The sequence below is a fragment of the Lepeophtheirus salmonis genome, chromosome 1, assembly GCF_016086655.4.
Source record: "Lepeophtheirus salmonis chromosome 1, UVic_Lsal_1.4, whole genome shotgun sequence".
In the NCBI taxonomy this organism is placed as follows: domain Eukaryota; kingdom Metazoa; phylum Arthropoda; class Copepoda; order Siphonostomatoida; family Caligidae; genus Lepeophtheirus; species Lepeophtheirus salmonis.
The window spans coordinates 47,478,504-47,493,740 of record NC_052131.2 but is presented as its reverse complement, the minus strand read 5'-3'; the positions used below and the strand labels follow the sequence as shown (position 1 = coordinate 47,493,740).

The window sequence follows — 15,237 nt, the reverse complement described above, 5'->3', positions numbered from 1 at the left end:
ATTTGGATATGTATCATATATATTTTAAGGGGGAAATGAATCCTTGAGATCACTCCCTGGATCTTATGTGAAGAATCCTCAATACTTTTAACATCATGGCGAGGAAGTATTATGTTAGTATCTACTTAGTAATGAAAAAAACCTGTCTAAAGGTATACTCATGATAACTGAATGACTCACTGTTTTTTTAGCCCTGAAATGTATGTCCTACAATTCTTAATTATTATATTAAATGGAGCTACATACATATCCTAAGAGATCCGAGAATAGATAGTATAAGTATCAGTGATTGTTCGTATAATCCAGGGATAAAGATCGGGGTAATTCTGGGAATATATTCTTATATAGGGAACATGTTGTTAATATCAGTGCCGTAATACCGGTTTTGCTACTGGGGGCCTGATTGGAGGGACTATGAAGGACTATCGACTCCCTATTTATAGTGTCGATAAATAATACGAATGAAAAAGTTGTTGGGGATTACTCGCATTGAACGTTGAACCATTTCAGATTTTGTTCAAGTTGTAATGAGTTGAAACAAGTTTGAAGACTTTGGAGAGTCAAAATGCATTGCTGAAAGAAAATGAACATTTTCTTATAAAAATGTCATATTAGCAGTATTAGAGACAAATACCTCCTCGACCTCTATTACAGAGGCCCTGAATATACATGTCTCATAGCGTCTTATTTAATTTATAACATGAGATATCTTAGTAATAAACCCTTAATTGATGTTATTAATTCATTTTGATCAACTAATGATTCTTATTTATCATATATAACGCACACACGAGGTGAAATTCTGGATTCTCTCATCATAATCCTTATCAATGAGTAACATTCATAAGAAACATCGAATTCCATTAATTTATCCAACATTGTAAATATGTACAAATGAATTTATCACAAGTTATACTCAATATGATGTAGATAAAATGTTTTATCTCATTTTTAGATAAAAATTCCTATAATATCTAATCCACTATTTTTGTAAAATAATGTAGTTGAGTGATTGACGTTCAAAATCATATATTCGAAAATGTTAGATTTATGTAGATATACCCATGCTGGTTCTAAGAGGGTAGGACTGCCAATAAATCCCGTGTCCTTAAAATTTAGAAAATGATACATTCTATATAAAAAAAGGCTCTGTACTAGTGCAAATCCCAAAGAGGCATACCCATACCCCTCTAGAATAATCTGAGACACAATTATTAAAAGACATAAACACATCTTTTTTTGATGGGGATCCACATATCCTTCTAAAACTGGCACATACTCATCCTTAAGGATGATCATGAATGGTTCTGTTAATCATGTCGCAAGTATAAGTCATTTAAAATAAAGCACGAATGGCAATATTATATAATAATATTGTTATTATTATAAATTATAATTAATCAAGGCAATACGCCACTATGGGGGAACATCTACCACCACCATTTCATTCATGAACTGTTCTGCTCGGTTGAATGACAATGATGAATACAATAAATGATTGGAGTCAGTTCCACCTTTTTTTTAGCCTATTTTCTTTGTGGCAATTTTTTCACATTACTTTGTAACTCCTATATAATTTGAATTCATAACGGCATAATGAATGCATGGAAGATCTAAGGGATCCGTAGCAAAAGCAATTTCTCCAAATATATAGGATAATTGAAGACCCAAGATAGAGCTATTGAAGAGTATTTTTGACGTGCCCGAGTCGAGTGTCTTTTCATATTGAATTCAAAACGAATCTGAAGTAGCGGTGTAATAAGACTTTGAAAGGGATTGGAGCAACTCAAATTCACGAAATTAAAAACAAAAAAAAATGACTTGATAACACTGAACAGCTTTTTAGTATAGATTCAATGGCTGAATGGTTATGTGACTAGATTTAAAACTCATATATTTTAATCAACTTTTATTATCTACTTCATTCTTTACTATTATCACTTTCCTATACTTGGAGTTGACATTTCTGTAAGGAAAAAAAGAGCAACGGCTACTTGTTGGAATACAAAATAAATTACTACTATAAAGATGAGAAAATTCTGCATTTAATATAGGATCAGTGCAGGGAACATATTGTAATTATACTAAAATTCATAAATATTAATTTCTTCATGCATTTTTAAAATAATTTACAACCTTCATACCGCATGACGTACAGACGCAGCAGCATATGACTCATACGACGACTTCTCTAGCAATGCATTAAATGTCTAGCGTGATAACTAGTGCTTGAGTTTGCATGCATTTTCCCCCTTTCAATGTCAAAATCGGAGACATTTTCAGGGACAGCTTTATATGGGAGACGACTGGTCATCTTACTCTATGGGCTATGTATTTTGAGTAACTTACAATCCCTAGAGATCACCCATGCTATTAATAAAGCTGTTCATCGGTCTTCTTTACTGAAGGACTCATGTGAAAGAGTAGTCAAGGCAAAAATAAACAATTCAATCTAAAAACAAGGAAGACTATGTTTTTATGTAGCCACCCTTATTCTCCTCTTTTCACTGGAACATATATCAGCTTCTAATTTTAAGCCAATCATAATTGACAAGTACTAAACTCTACCTTCCTTGCCTTGAGTGTACACTTTTTGCCTAAAGTCCTTTAATATTTATGACTCTTTGAACTCAAGTCTCCGCCAAATAAAGTGTATTTTCACTTCGAGTCTATTTAAAGTTTATTTACTTGAATAATTTGAAATAAAAGCCTAAAGTCTGAATCTTTTAACTTTTACTACTCCGAGTCAAGTTGCAAGTACAAGTTCCCCATTTTCCTATGATGGTGCCATACATAGACACAATAGTTATGTATGTTTACAGATTTCCCATGAGTCAGAACTTTTCCTTATCGGAAATGAAAGCGGGACGGAAGTGATTTTTTAATCAAAACGGCAAACCTTATTATTGTCGTTGTTACTTTAAGGAATACATAATATTTATGAATGTATACAAATGCAATATGTAGGCTTGATGCCTGTACTATGTCATGAATCTCATTTATTCTGATAAGTACATAATATTTCAAATAATAGTATGTAGTTAAAGGCTAAAGGAATGAATCAAAAGAAGCAAGTACATAGTCAGTAACTTGTTATCCTTGATTTGAATAAAAATATGTAGATTTAAAAATTTCTCCTGGCCATGATGTAGTAAATGTTATTCTACTAAGGAATAACTTGATACGAAAAGGATTATACTCAATTCATTACAATAATATTATCTTCTTGTCATAATTAGAATCATCTCACAAAATGCTCTAACATTGCGCCCTGGAAGTTGCATTAATAGGAGAGCGGGGGGAGAGGGGGAAAAAACCGTTGTTCATTGAGAACGAACAGCCGTTCCCCTTTTCTTTCTTTCTTCCTCTTCTCTTCTGCCATATTTGTTCGTTCCTTCATTTTATTGTTGGGGAGGAGGCTAGTGATGATGACTCATTCAAATCGTTGTTGCTGGTGATCGTTGTAGACTTACTAAGCAGTTAACACAAACTAACACTCATAATTTAAGAGGGCTTGTTTGTGGGTCATCCAATGCTGTTATCCTTTTATTAATATGAATATCTTCTATAATAATAATTAGTAAGAGTTCCCGCATCAAATGGAATTGGAAACACACCGTTGTACCCGGATAAATTACCTTGTTCTTGACATCATTTTGATGGGCTAGATTTCAAGGACTATGACAGTACTACCTCGTTTCTCTCGTATGACTCCCTAATTCGCTATTCCACTCATAAAAATGTAATTGTCGCTAAAATAGAATTACAGTTATATTATTATTCTTTTGAATTTTCTTCTTGTATAGATTCCAGTTTTTAATCATGGGTAGTGCTCTAAAAAGAGTTGTGTTTACTCAGTAAACATATTCGATTACATTCGAAGAGATGAAAATGACCGGTTGTTTAATCATCAGAGATGCTAAAAGATTGATATCGATTAATCAATCAATAATAGTTTTTTTCGAATTAATTCTTGAAAAACAATTGTAATACTCACTCAAAAGCTCAAGATTATGATAAATTGTATCCTAGAATTTCTAAATTGTGGATACATTTTTACCTCTGCAACGAAGTTATGTTTATTCCTCTGTTTTGTTTGTTTGTTAGTCACCAGGATTACAGTAAAAGTTACGGATCGATTTTGATCAAACTTTGTACGAAGATTACATATACTATCAGTAAGAAGCCATTAAATTTTGAGAGGTCAAAATGTAAAAAATGCATAATCAAGATTTTTTTTAAATCGTCCCATCACTAATCTAATATATATTTGGTTGTAAATTTTAATTAACTTATAGTGTGAAAGCTTTTTCTAGTTGTTGACAACCTGAACAATGTTTTGTTTTTTTGTTTTCTTAATCTTTTATAATTATTATTTTATGAGGAGATACAATTTCAGTATTGAGCAAGGTGAACTCATCAAAAGCGTAGAGTAACAATGATTATACCTTGGGAAGTTATCTTCTGCATTAATAAAGCGAAGTTCGTCTGTTGATCAATTCCCAATAACTCCGATCAATACTGTGTAATATTCCTAGTATATGATGAAATAACAGATTTTGGTTTAGGTGTAAAAGTAAATGGTTAAACTAAAGGATTTTTTTCTTTGATTCTTGTCTTTTTTTGTTAGGATTGATTTTTGTAGAATGGTTTATTTTTACTTAATGAATGTAAATATGTTTGATTGAAATTTAAAGAGATTGAAAACACTCGAAGGTAGGTAAGATTGCCTTTACAACGCTTTGGTATGGTTAATGAATTGCTTACTCAGATTATCTCCTACAGGAAAATGTTCATGAAAATAAACATATTGTGTTATGTGCTATCGATAAAAATATAATTTGACTGCAGGAAGAAGATATCTCCCAGGAAGCTGAAAGACTGATAGTCGACAGAAGAAGTATGGAGTAGCATGAATAATAATAAAAACAAAATGAAAAGGAGGGGAGGGGGGTAATATGGTGGTAAGATTAGCTGCTGTTGTTAGACTCTTTCTCTATTTCCATGAATGTATCTTTAAGTCACCTCCCTACTAGGATACTTTGTGGGAGAAGAACATTCTTAGCCCTCAATACCAAGTTGAATGAGACGTCTTTGAAATCAAGGAGAGGCAATACTTAATACTTTTTTACAAAAATGGTCATTTGATCAAATTCCAGACCCAAAAAATTGTAATTTTTAAATTTAAAAACAAGAAAAACTAAGGCCCAAAAAGAGTCATGCGCACGCCCTTGTATTATAACGATTTCAATATTGTCGTATCGGTTTCGATCCCAAAATTAGTATCTGTATTTTGATAATTTTGAACTGAAAATAAAAAAAAACATATCGTCAAGAGAAATCCACATGTAAAAGCAGGAGTGTCTGCTGGATTTTTGTTTGGGATGGTGGGAGGGGTTTGGCTCAAAAAAATTGATGACGTTATTTTCATTCTTGCATTGTTTCATAAATTAAATTATTAGCTCAGAAATTTGGGTTTACGTCATCAGTGGATCAATATTGTTATCGCATCATGAAACTGCAAGAATCGGTTCCAATATCAATTTAGTCTAGTGCTGTTTTAATTGTGTGAATACCACTGATATAGGTCTTGTATATTGAAAACACATTTATATGTTTGATCACGGTTCAACTCCCAATTCATAGATAGTAAGACTCGACAGTCATTAAAATTAGCCACTATTCATCAGGGCTATTCAATTTTTTACTGGTCCAGGATACAACAAATATTGGATCATTTTTAGACTAGTACAGAGGTATTTTTGCTTTAAAATAAGTTAAGTTTTGGGAGTACAATAAGAAACTACTATATTTTCAGTGAAACTCAATTTTTACTTAGTAAAAAGTACAACTAAAAAACGAACTTGTAATATTAGTTATTATTCATATTCAATAGAAAGTAAGTCTTTCTTCAAACTACTAAGTAGTATAAGCTATTAGTTTTTTTCATTTCAAAGTATAGCTTCTCTGTTTACCTCACCTTCATCAAAATAGTAATCTGAATTCGATAAAACTGGTTCAAGTCGCACTATTAACTCTTCAACATTGTTTTGCTGGTTCTTTTCTAGTACAGCTTCTTGAGTAAAACCATGGTGAATATTTAAAATATACTCTACTCTAATATAAAATGTAATAAGATTAAAAAAAATGTAAAAATAAATTAATTAAATGGATCATTTACAGTTAAAAGTAAAGAGTTATTATCTCAATAATCTTGAGCGTCATTGGTAAAAAAAATATTCATGGAGATGTTTAATATTTAAACTAGTTTGAATAGTGAGGTGTTTAAACACCCCATTGACACTAATTGGTAGATTCTTTTTTGTAAGAGCGCGAGGAGAAGGCGGGAGCGAGACTTTTTCTTTACACGCAACCCCCCTTTAATAATAAAGGTACCGCACTACGTAGGCAAACGGGCTAGATACAGACAACCTTAAGAGCCCGACTGGTCACAACATAAATCCTGTTGTCAAATTTACTTCAATATTTTATTTTTTAAGGTTAAATTTGTCTTTTCTAAAATAAAGGTTATTTATTAAATTCGGTTCATTCTGTCAAAAATGTACAAGGCTTCTCACCACCTCCTCCAAAGAAAAATCCTAGTAATGAGGTATTGCATCAATCTAGTAAGGAAGAGGCTCAAAAGATATAATTTATAATAATTGTTGTTTTTAGTCCTTATTTAGGACTACAGTCCCGTCTAGTTCAGCCTCGGTCTGGTCCAGTTCAGCCCTGTTTATCAGTCCTAAAAGAGTTTGAGTTTAGAGTTTGGTCCTCTGAGACGGTTCTCTCTAAAATGATTGTGGCAAAAAGGTTGCGTACAAAATCGTTGTGTACATTCTCATTGTGAGACAAAATCGTTGTGGGTGACATCTTCGTGAAACAACATCATTGTAAGCAATTTGATTGTAAGTAATTTCATTGCAAGACAATATCATTGGGTGCAATTTATATTATATTAGGACGTTATTCAACTGTAGTACTTCTTTTTTTAATTAGTTCTTGTAATGACAGTCCCAAGGGACTAATATGATCGATCCTAAGACGGGACTAGACCGAATAAATAAGGACTTACATTTATTCATTTTTAGATTAATCATAATCAATTTTTCTTTATTTTCTTTTATATTTGTTTCTCACATAGTATCATGATTCATGAATGCTGCTCCCTCAACAGCATTTTAGTCTTTCTACAACATACTTTGTGAGCATTGAATTGAAACGAGTATATTTTTATGTAGTATACCGAATAATTATTAATATCTTGTGGAGTACTAACATGTATTTTTTTTAATGTAGTCTCACGAAGATTTCCACAGTTTCACATCTTTAGATATTTCTCTCCACATAATATATTTGATACACACACACACACAAAAATAAAAATGTAAATCGTAAATATATGTATTTTATGTTGCTACTAGGAAAACTGGCCTTGGGAAAATTGACCGTAGAAGATTGACTAGAAGAAAATTGTCAGTTAAGAAAATTGCCCGTATTTTGTTCAACCTTCAGGATGAATAATAAAACATTATAAAATCGCTTAATATTATTTCTGACAAAAACCTAAACATATTTGTTTGTTCCATTCCCCATGGGAGTATTTTCAAGTGTGAGTAATATTATTGCAATACAATTTCCTTGCATTTTGTATAAATTCAATCAAATCTTCTAAGAAATGGATCGAGAGGATTGCTAAGGAGGGCGGGGTAATAAATATCTTAGGGCCTCTTAAAATGTGGTTGAATACCCTCCGCCCTCGGATTGGTTTGTATAATTTTTTTGAAATAAAAAAAAGGAAAAATGACAATTTTTTGAAAAAGAATTCAAAATATTAAATTTTTTCACATAAAAGTTCAAAAATCCAAAAATTTATTGATTACGGAAATGTACAAGGGTCGTCTAAAAAGTTTCCCACCTGACTAAGATATTTTTGTGGTTTTAGTAGTTTATTAAACAGGTTAAAACGTCGCTCTCTTTAGTGCTAGGTACTGGACAGGAGAATAATTATTATTAATATTGGGATTTTATATATTTAATGTATTGATTATTAGTTTATGAGATAATATACTTTAGTTGTCTAAATAAGATAATAATCCGTTCAAAAATTGTTCACTACAAACTTTTTTTTTGGGCTCAATTACTCCGAGTTGGATTGACTTAAACACGTTAAATTTTGTCAAAATAATTTGATACTCAATTTGTTCAATTTTCACAAAAACAGTCGCATCAACTCACTCAAACGACTGTTAGATAATAACCGGTCGTCCAAAATGGTTGAGTACCTGCAAACAGATGCTTAATAGATGTAACTAGCTTTTATTTACGAGGGCTGCCTTCTTCACGTTGAGGTCGGAACTTTTCAGACCACCCTTGTATGTTGAAATACTTTTTTTTTTTAGTATTTGACGATCTTTCTTAAATTAGAAACAACATTGAAGGATTTTAGTTATTGCTATGTGCCTACATCCTAAATTGTATGATACATCTGTATATTGTGAAAATATTATTGCCATGTTCATGCTGCATGCACGTATTGACACACTGTATACAATTAAACACATTTTACACATGTATCTAAAATATATATGATGTCATAAGTTATATATATATGTATCTTAATAATAAACCAATGTTTAACAGTATAAATGTTTAAAAACAGACACAAGGTGTATAGTGCTTCTAATGTATATATTATACCAAGGCAGTTTAAAAAAGGGAGTCTGATATACAGGGAGCACTGCATAAAATGAATTAAATATCGCAGGCCTTTCATTCAACTCATATTTAAAACAAAAACAAAACCGAAAGTACTTTTATATAAAATGTAATAGAATGAATGTGACTCTTAATGAGGTCTAGCAACGTGCTAAAGTACTCACTGGCTCATCAAATCAGATTAAATTTATTTTCTCCAGCTGTTATTATTATTATATTTTTTATTCTTGATGAGAGAACTTCTAAGTATTGAGTGAGTTTTCTTCTATATTATTAAAGCTAAATTTGTATGTTCATCGACGTCTAGTAACTCCAGAAAACGCCGAGTACTGCTGTTAGTTATGCTATCAGTTCAAAAAGATAATTATTTTGTAAATATACCGCAATACCCCAAACAGTCCCGTCCAGAGGTGTAAAAATCATGTACTAAAAAGTGGGAGGGGCTTTTTCTAGTTGGTAATTTGAACAGGCTTTTTTAAATCCCAAAGCTGCTATCATTAATATTTAATTCTTGAAGACAAAACAACTAAGTATAAAGTTACGATTAGCAGGGGCGTAGGGGGAGAGCTGGAGGGGCTGTAGCGCCCCTCCCCAAATTAAGGAATTTTTGATTCTTACTAGAAAATGTAATAGTTGAAACAAACATTCAAAAGTTTTTATATTCAAAATTTAATTTTAGAATTTCTTTTTTTTTAAAAACATTCAGGTTTTTCTCAACAGCTCTGGATTTTTGAATTTTTTTGCCAAAAAAATTCAATTTTTGTGAATAACTTTGAGTTTTTGAAATTTTTGTCCAAAAAATTTAATAATTGAAATTTTTTTTCCGTAAGATTTTATATTTGAAACTTAATTGTAAAAAATCATTTTTTGTGAGTAGCGATGAGTTTTTGAAATTTTTCTCCAAAAAATTGAGTATTTGAAATTTTTTGGAAAAAAAAGGTCGTAATATAAATAACCGACCTCTACATATGATAACGATCTACGAACAAAACGGTCCTAGGGCACTTTGCCAGATGCCATTTAGCCAAACATAAGCTTGGGAATGAGAGACATGCCGATCATGACTTGACTTGGTACATAAAAGCTCCAACACATTCAATCTAAGCGATTGATTCATTGACAGAGTCCATTGAAGCACAATCATTGTTTGATTTAAAATCTTATTTAAACATTTTTTATCTTTCTAATTTATTTATTTAATTATTGGACTTTCTCATGATTTTTGTTCTCATAGCAGTTTGAAATATCTTTATATCGAAATTAATGACTGATTAATTAGTCAATACTAAATATGTGGCAAATAATTAAACATTTTATCTTTTAAAATTTGTGAGTCATGAATGCAAATCATAATTATATGGTATTGTAGCATTAATCATCATCAAATATATTCATTTTTTTTTAGTCAGTGTGCGTACAGAAATGTGCTAATACGGAATTTTTTTTATTCATACTCCAGAAAACTAATGCTTTTTTAATACATAACGTTAGTTATGACTAGAGTTGACATTTTTTGTCAGGAAAAAAAATATTCGAGGTGAAGGTGGGTGCAGGACATTTGGTACGTTTGAATTAAGACCCTTTTTAATTTCAGCTGTTTGTTATATGATTTCAGGGAGAGAGGAGGAATGAATTACTGTAATAAATAGGAGAACTTTCCATATTTAAAATAGCATTAGTATAGGGAAAGCATCATTATTCGGATGAATAAATATTTTATAATAGGCCCTTGCGCACCCTGTATGCTTTTAGGACCCTTGTACTTTGTAAGTACTTATGTAAATATAGGTAAATTAATGGTGTAATGAGGTTAAACGTAAAAAATAATATTATTATTATGTATTTTACAAATGTTTGTAGTTCTAATTATATCTAAAACAATTTACAGCAAAAATAGGATATAATGCTTACTTCAGAGGGAGACGTTAACACCACAACGACCTTTTAAATAATGAATAAAAAAGAAGAAAGAGCACAGGAAACAACAATTTTTCCTTTTCTAATTTTTATGACTAGTTATGACTAGAGGTGAATGTGTCCTGGAAAAGAGGAAAGTTTTTTTCTAGTTGTTAATCTAACAAATTTTATATTTTATTTTCCTAAGCTGCTGGTATCATTATTTACATACTTGTAAAACCGGTTTGTTTTTAGGTGTCCCATGAATTTGTAATCCGTAGTATAAAGAAGGAATTTTATTTTCCTTGGAAGTTGTCATTATTATTTAATTCCTGAGTAGTGAACATCCTTTTCTAAATAGATTCAATCATATTCAAAACCTATTTGAACGTTCGTATGTGCTCATAAAAGACAAAGGGGATTTGTTGCTGAGTTATAATTCCAAGTCCTTGTTGAACTCAGTGTAGAATTGGGGAGAAACATTGGAGAAATTCTAGCAAATGTCCATGTTTAGTTTCTTTTTTCCTTCCTCTCTTGTCACAGCTGATTGTAGCTGATCCAATTCTCTCCTCCAAAACATTCTTCAAATTGTTAGGGTTACTATGTTGATCTTCGGTTTCTTTTTATTAACATGCCCATTCCACACTGGATTTTCACCTTCGATTATTTAATTCTTGACGACTGAATATCTAAGTATAAAGTAAAAACTAAGGATTGTGCTCATAAAAGATTAACAATGAGGGTTTTCTCGGGAGTCATAAGTGTGAGTCTTTGTTGGACTCAGATTGGAATTGAGGATCGACATTAAAGCCTATATGTCTTTGCTATATACGTAGTGGGATTTGTATTTATTTTCTTCCTCTTATCGCTGCTTGCAGCAGTTATAAAATAACGTCATAACAGCTAATCTGCTCTCCCCCAAACATTGTCAAATTGTAAGGGTGACCAAGGTCATTTCTGTTTCTTTTACATACCAGCAGGACATACCTATATTATGTTACATTACTGGTTATGTCATGAGCTTAAAAAGATTGGATTTTTTTTTTCAAAAATATGATGACGCATTCCAGATTTTCCGCGAGTAAACAAATTTTTTGAAAAGAATCCTTGTCTTTTGCAGATTATATTAGAAAACTTTCGACTGATATCCCATTTTTTCTGACAAACATATACATGGGGAGTCGCAATGCGCCTTGCCAAAATAACCACAACCCGTACAATAGCTAAATTCCGACAAAATGGGACATTGATATATAATATTATTAATATTTAAGCAATAAAAAGATATAAAATCTTATGAGCATACTTTGGAAATGATGGATCTTAAAATATTACTAATATTATAATACAAGGCCGGCAAAATTTGAATATGAAGTAGAAAAAAATTCTACTCTATAAAAGTTATAAGATGTGAATGAACTGTGAATGAATTTATGAAGGCTTTCCTTACCGGTTCTGTACGGAAAATAAGCGTCTATGGATTATGTATACAAGAGAAATCACGTAACTAGTTTATCACTTATAAGTGATAGACTGTCCCGTTTTCGGGTTAATATTTTTTCCTTCTTACACTAAGTCCTTTTATGCTAGGGACAATAAAAAACTAACTATTTAATTTGAAAACAAAAATACGATTTTAGTATCGTAATTGACCATTTTTATGCCTCTTGTACCATTACAAATATGAGGCTATGAGTCAAAATATGTACTTTTTAAATTTTTTAGTATTCCGTTAATCATTTGTGCATCTTGCTATTAATAACACTGTCCAACAAAATCACACTTTTTAAAGCACTAGAACAGCAGCATATGCTCTACTTAGTAGAATTTGATTTCTGGATTCAAAAATATGGCCTTATTCTTCTCTGTTTGCCTCATAACCTTCAGGAAAAGGCCATAATTTTTATTTTTTTAGCCATTTTTAAGGTTCAAAGCTTTCTGATGCGTTTGATATTGAAGATTGAGATAAATGATGTGAAAATATTTCAAAACCTATTCCTAAAAAATTCTAAAAACATCTTTATTATCTTTGTTTAAAGTTGAAAATATGTGATTTTTATTCAGAGGCTTATAGCTTCAAGACGAATATATTCAAAAAGTTTAAAAGTATATCATTTGATAGCTGAAATTCTTAACTTTATTTTTTAAAAAAAGAGGCTCCAAGAAAAAGCTCTATATCATTGTCAATTTGAGGTAAGGCCACAACGATATTTCAGGGATAACATTCATTTTGAATTTATCTCATAAGATAATTCAGTCCATATATTGGCATGGCATAGCTTAAAGAAGTAGAAACAAAGATAGACAGAGAGAGAGAGAAAGAAAGAAAGGAGTCGTTAGAGCTTAAAAAGTGTGAAATGAAATAATAATTTCGTGGCGAGGGTTATGGGCATTGTAAAGAGCTCTAGGAGCATTATTTTCAAGGTGTTCAAGATAAAGAATGATGGAAAAGACCTCTCCAAGAAAGCAGGGAAGGAAGGGCACAATTTAATAATATTTTATTTTTTGCATTCTGGTCTAAAAGATGTGGTCTCCTTTCCCGCCAGATTTGAAACCGCTGGACTTTGCTGTGGGAGTACTTTGGAGAGGGAAAACAACAAAACTCCACACCCAAATGTCGACTCAATGAAGGCAGTCATAGTGGATATGTGGGACAACTTTTCCAAGGAGTTTATCATCAACTCATGCAAGGCCTTCCAGCAACGTGTAAAGGCTGTGATTGATGTAGAAGGTGGCCACATTGTGCAACCAAGTTTGTAAAGATCTTCTTTATATGTTTTGTTAAAATTATCATTTTTTATTATCATTGAAAGTAAAAAGAATATTGAAGTATTCTGGTCCACGTTTTGCTGCCCGACCCAGTATACTATTTCTACTTTTATGGAAGGAAAGTTGGGGTTGCACCCACCTATGCAATATTGTAGCCTAGCTAGGTAAGTTATGTAAAGATTGTTGTTGCAATTTTATACATCTGTCTACATACAAGATCTAATGGGTAGAGTATTGGCTTAGTATTCTGTGTCTATTAATTTTAGGTAACGGTGACGATCAAGTAACAATAATACAATTTCCAACCCTTCACCTTCTTTGGCCAGGTAAACGTTAAAAAGGTATATAATGTACATAATATGGGGTATGTACGTACGTTTATATATTGTGTCTAGGTTGTTCATGTATCGTATGCATACAAAAACTAACGAGGAAGATGGAGTGAGGAGGCACTAATACAATAAGATAGGATTCAAAGAAGAGGAAAAAAATACTTTTCATTACGACACAACAACTCATATGAAAAGGAGATGAAGAGATATTGACTGTGTACCTTCTGTAGATGAAGAAGAAGCAGGAAGTACCCATGCTGCATAGCTACAAAGGTATTAAGCCTATTTCTTTAAGCAGTAAGTGAAAATAAGAGATGATGATGACCTTAAAGGGTTTCAATCATTCAACAAGCGTCGAGTACATTTTGGAGTCTGAATTAAATAAAGGCGGATCAATGTCATTTTAAAAATCAATTGTAGTCTTTTTTTTTTATTTTTTTTGGTGGTTTGAGAGAAACAACAACTCATTAATATCTTGGCTGCCTAACAAGGCACGAGTCATTATAAACTACATATTGTCATATATATAGATTATAATCCCTCAGTAAACAAGGAGGAACCTTGTGACAACGTTGTGACAAATTATATATGTATGTCACTACGTTAGGATGCCATTTTTGTAAGGAAAAAACAAGGCTTAGAAATTAGTAAAGGAGCAATGGTTGTTGCGTGTGCTCTTTCTTCTTTTTTGTTCATTATTTAATAGGTAGAGATGGGATTTTTGTATCGGTGCAACAAGAGAGTAAGAGCAAGACATATGATACACTTGAATTAAGGCTCTTGTTAATATACATAAGCTACCTGCTATATGATTTTGGCGAGATAAATTGAAGTACTGCTATAAGGAAGAAAACCTTCTACATTTGAAATAGCATTAATATAAGGAAAATATTGTAATTATATTTGAATTCATATATGTTTGTTTTGTTATGCATTTTCAAAACAATTGACACCCCAAGAAAGGGTGACAATGCTTACTTCAGAGGGAAATTTAACACCACGGCATCCTATTAAATAATGAACCAAAAAAGAAAAAAAAGCTAACACAAAAACCGTTTTTCCTTTTCTAATTTCTAAACTTCGTTTTTTCATTACAAAAATGACATTTTTAGTTATATATGAATCCCACTGAAATATGATCCATACCTATAGATGGTTGTGTAGGAGCACGAGGAGAAGGTGTGAACAAGAAATTTGGTATTACTTTTTCTACAACGATACCTTCTTTACTAATTGATCATCGTGGTAGTAAATCTTGCAATACCAGTGTTCAAAGCTTCGTATATCATCCCTTTGAGCCATTAATTTTCTGTATTCGTCATTTTAAGGCTTTATTAGCTAAATCGTATTTTATTTCAATATCCCAAAGATAGATGAATGACAGAATAAACGCTATCTATAAAGTTCATCGTAATCAGGCTAGCGAATCTTATAGATACATAAGGCTAACCTTCTTTTCTATGAAAATAGCTCTTTACTTTATCAGACACGATATATCAAAATTTAACACAGAAGCTGCAAA

At 31.6% G+C, this 15,237-nt stretch overlaps 1 long non-coding RNA gene across 2 annotated transcripts; it reads left to right on the top strand.

Moving 5' to 3' along the window:
• The first annotated feature begins 12,336 nt into the window (after nucleotides 1-12,336).
• LOC121131834 (uncharacterized) lies at nucleotides 12,337-14,757 on the top strand. Of its 2 annotated transcripts, none has more exons than XR_011784310.1 (4): nucleotides 12,337-13,366; nucleotides 13,428-13,547; nucleotides 13,650-13,724; nucleotides 13,779-14,757. It is a non-coding gene; the product is annotated as an uncharacterized lncRNA (long non-coding RNA). The 2 variants fall into 2 exon arrangements; XR_005869173.2 differs by having other exon boundaries at nucleotides 12,337-13,370.
• The last annotated feature ends 480 nt before the right edge of the window (nucleotides 14,758-15,237 follow it).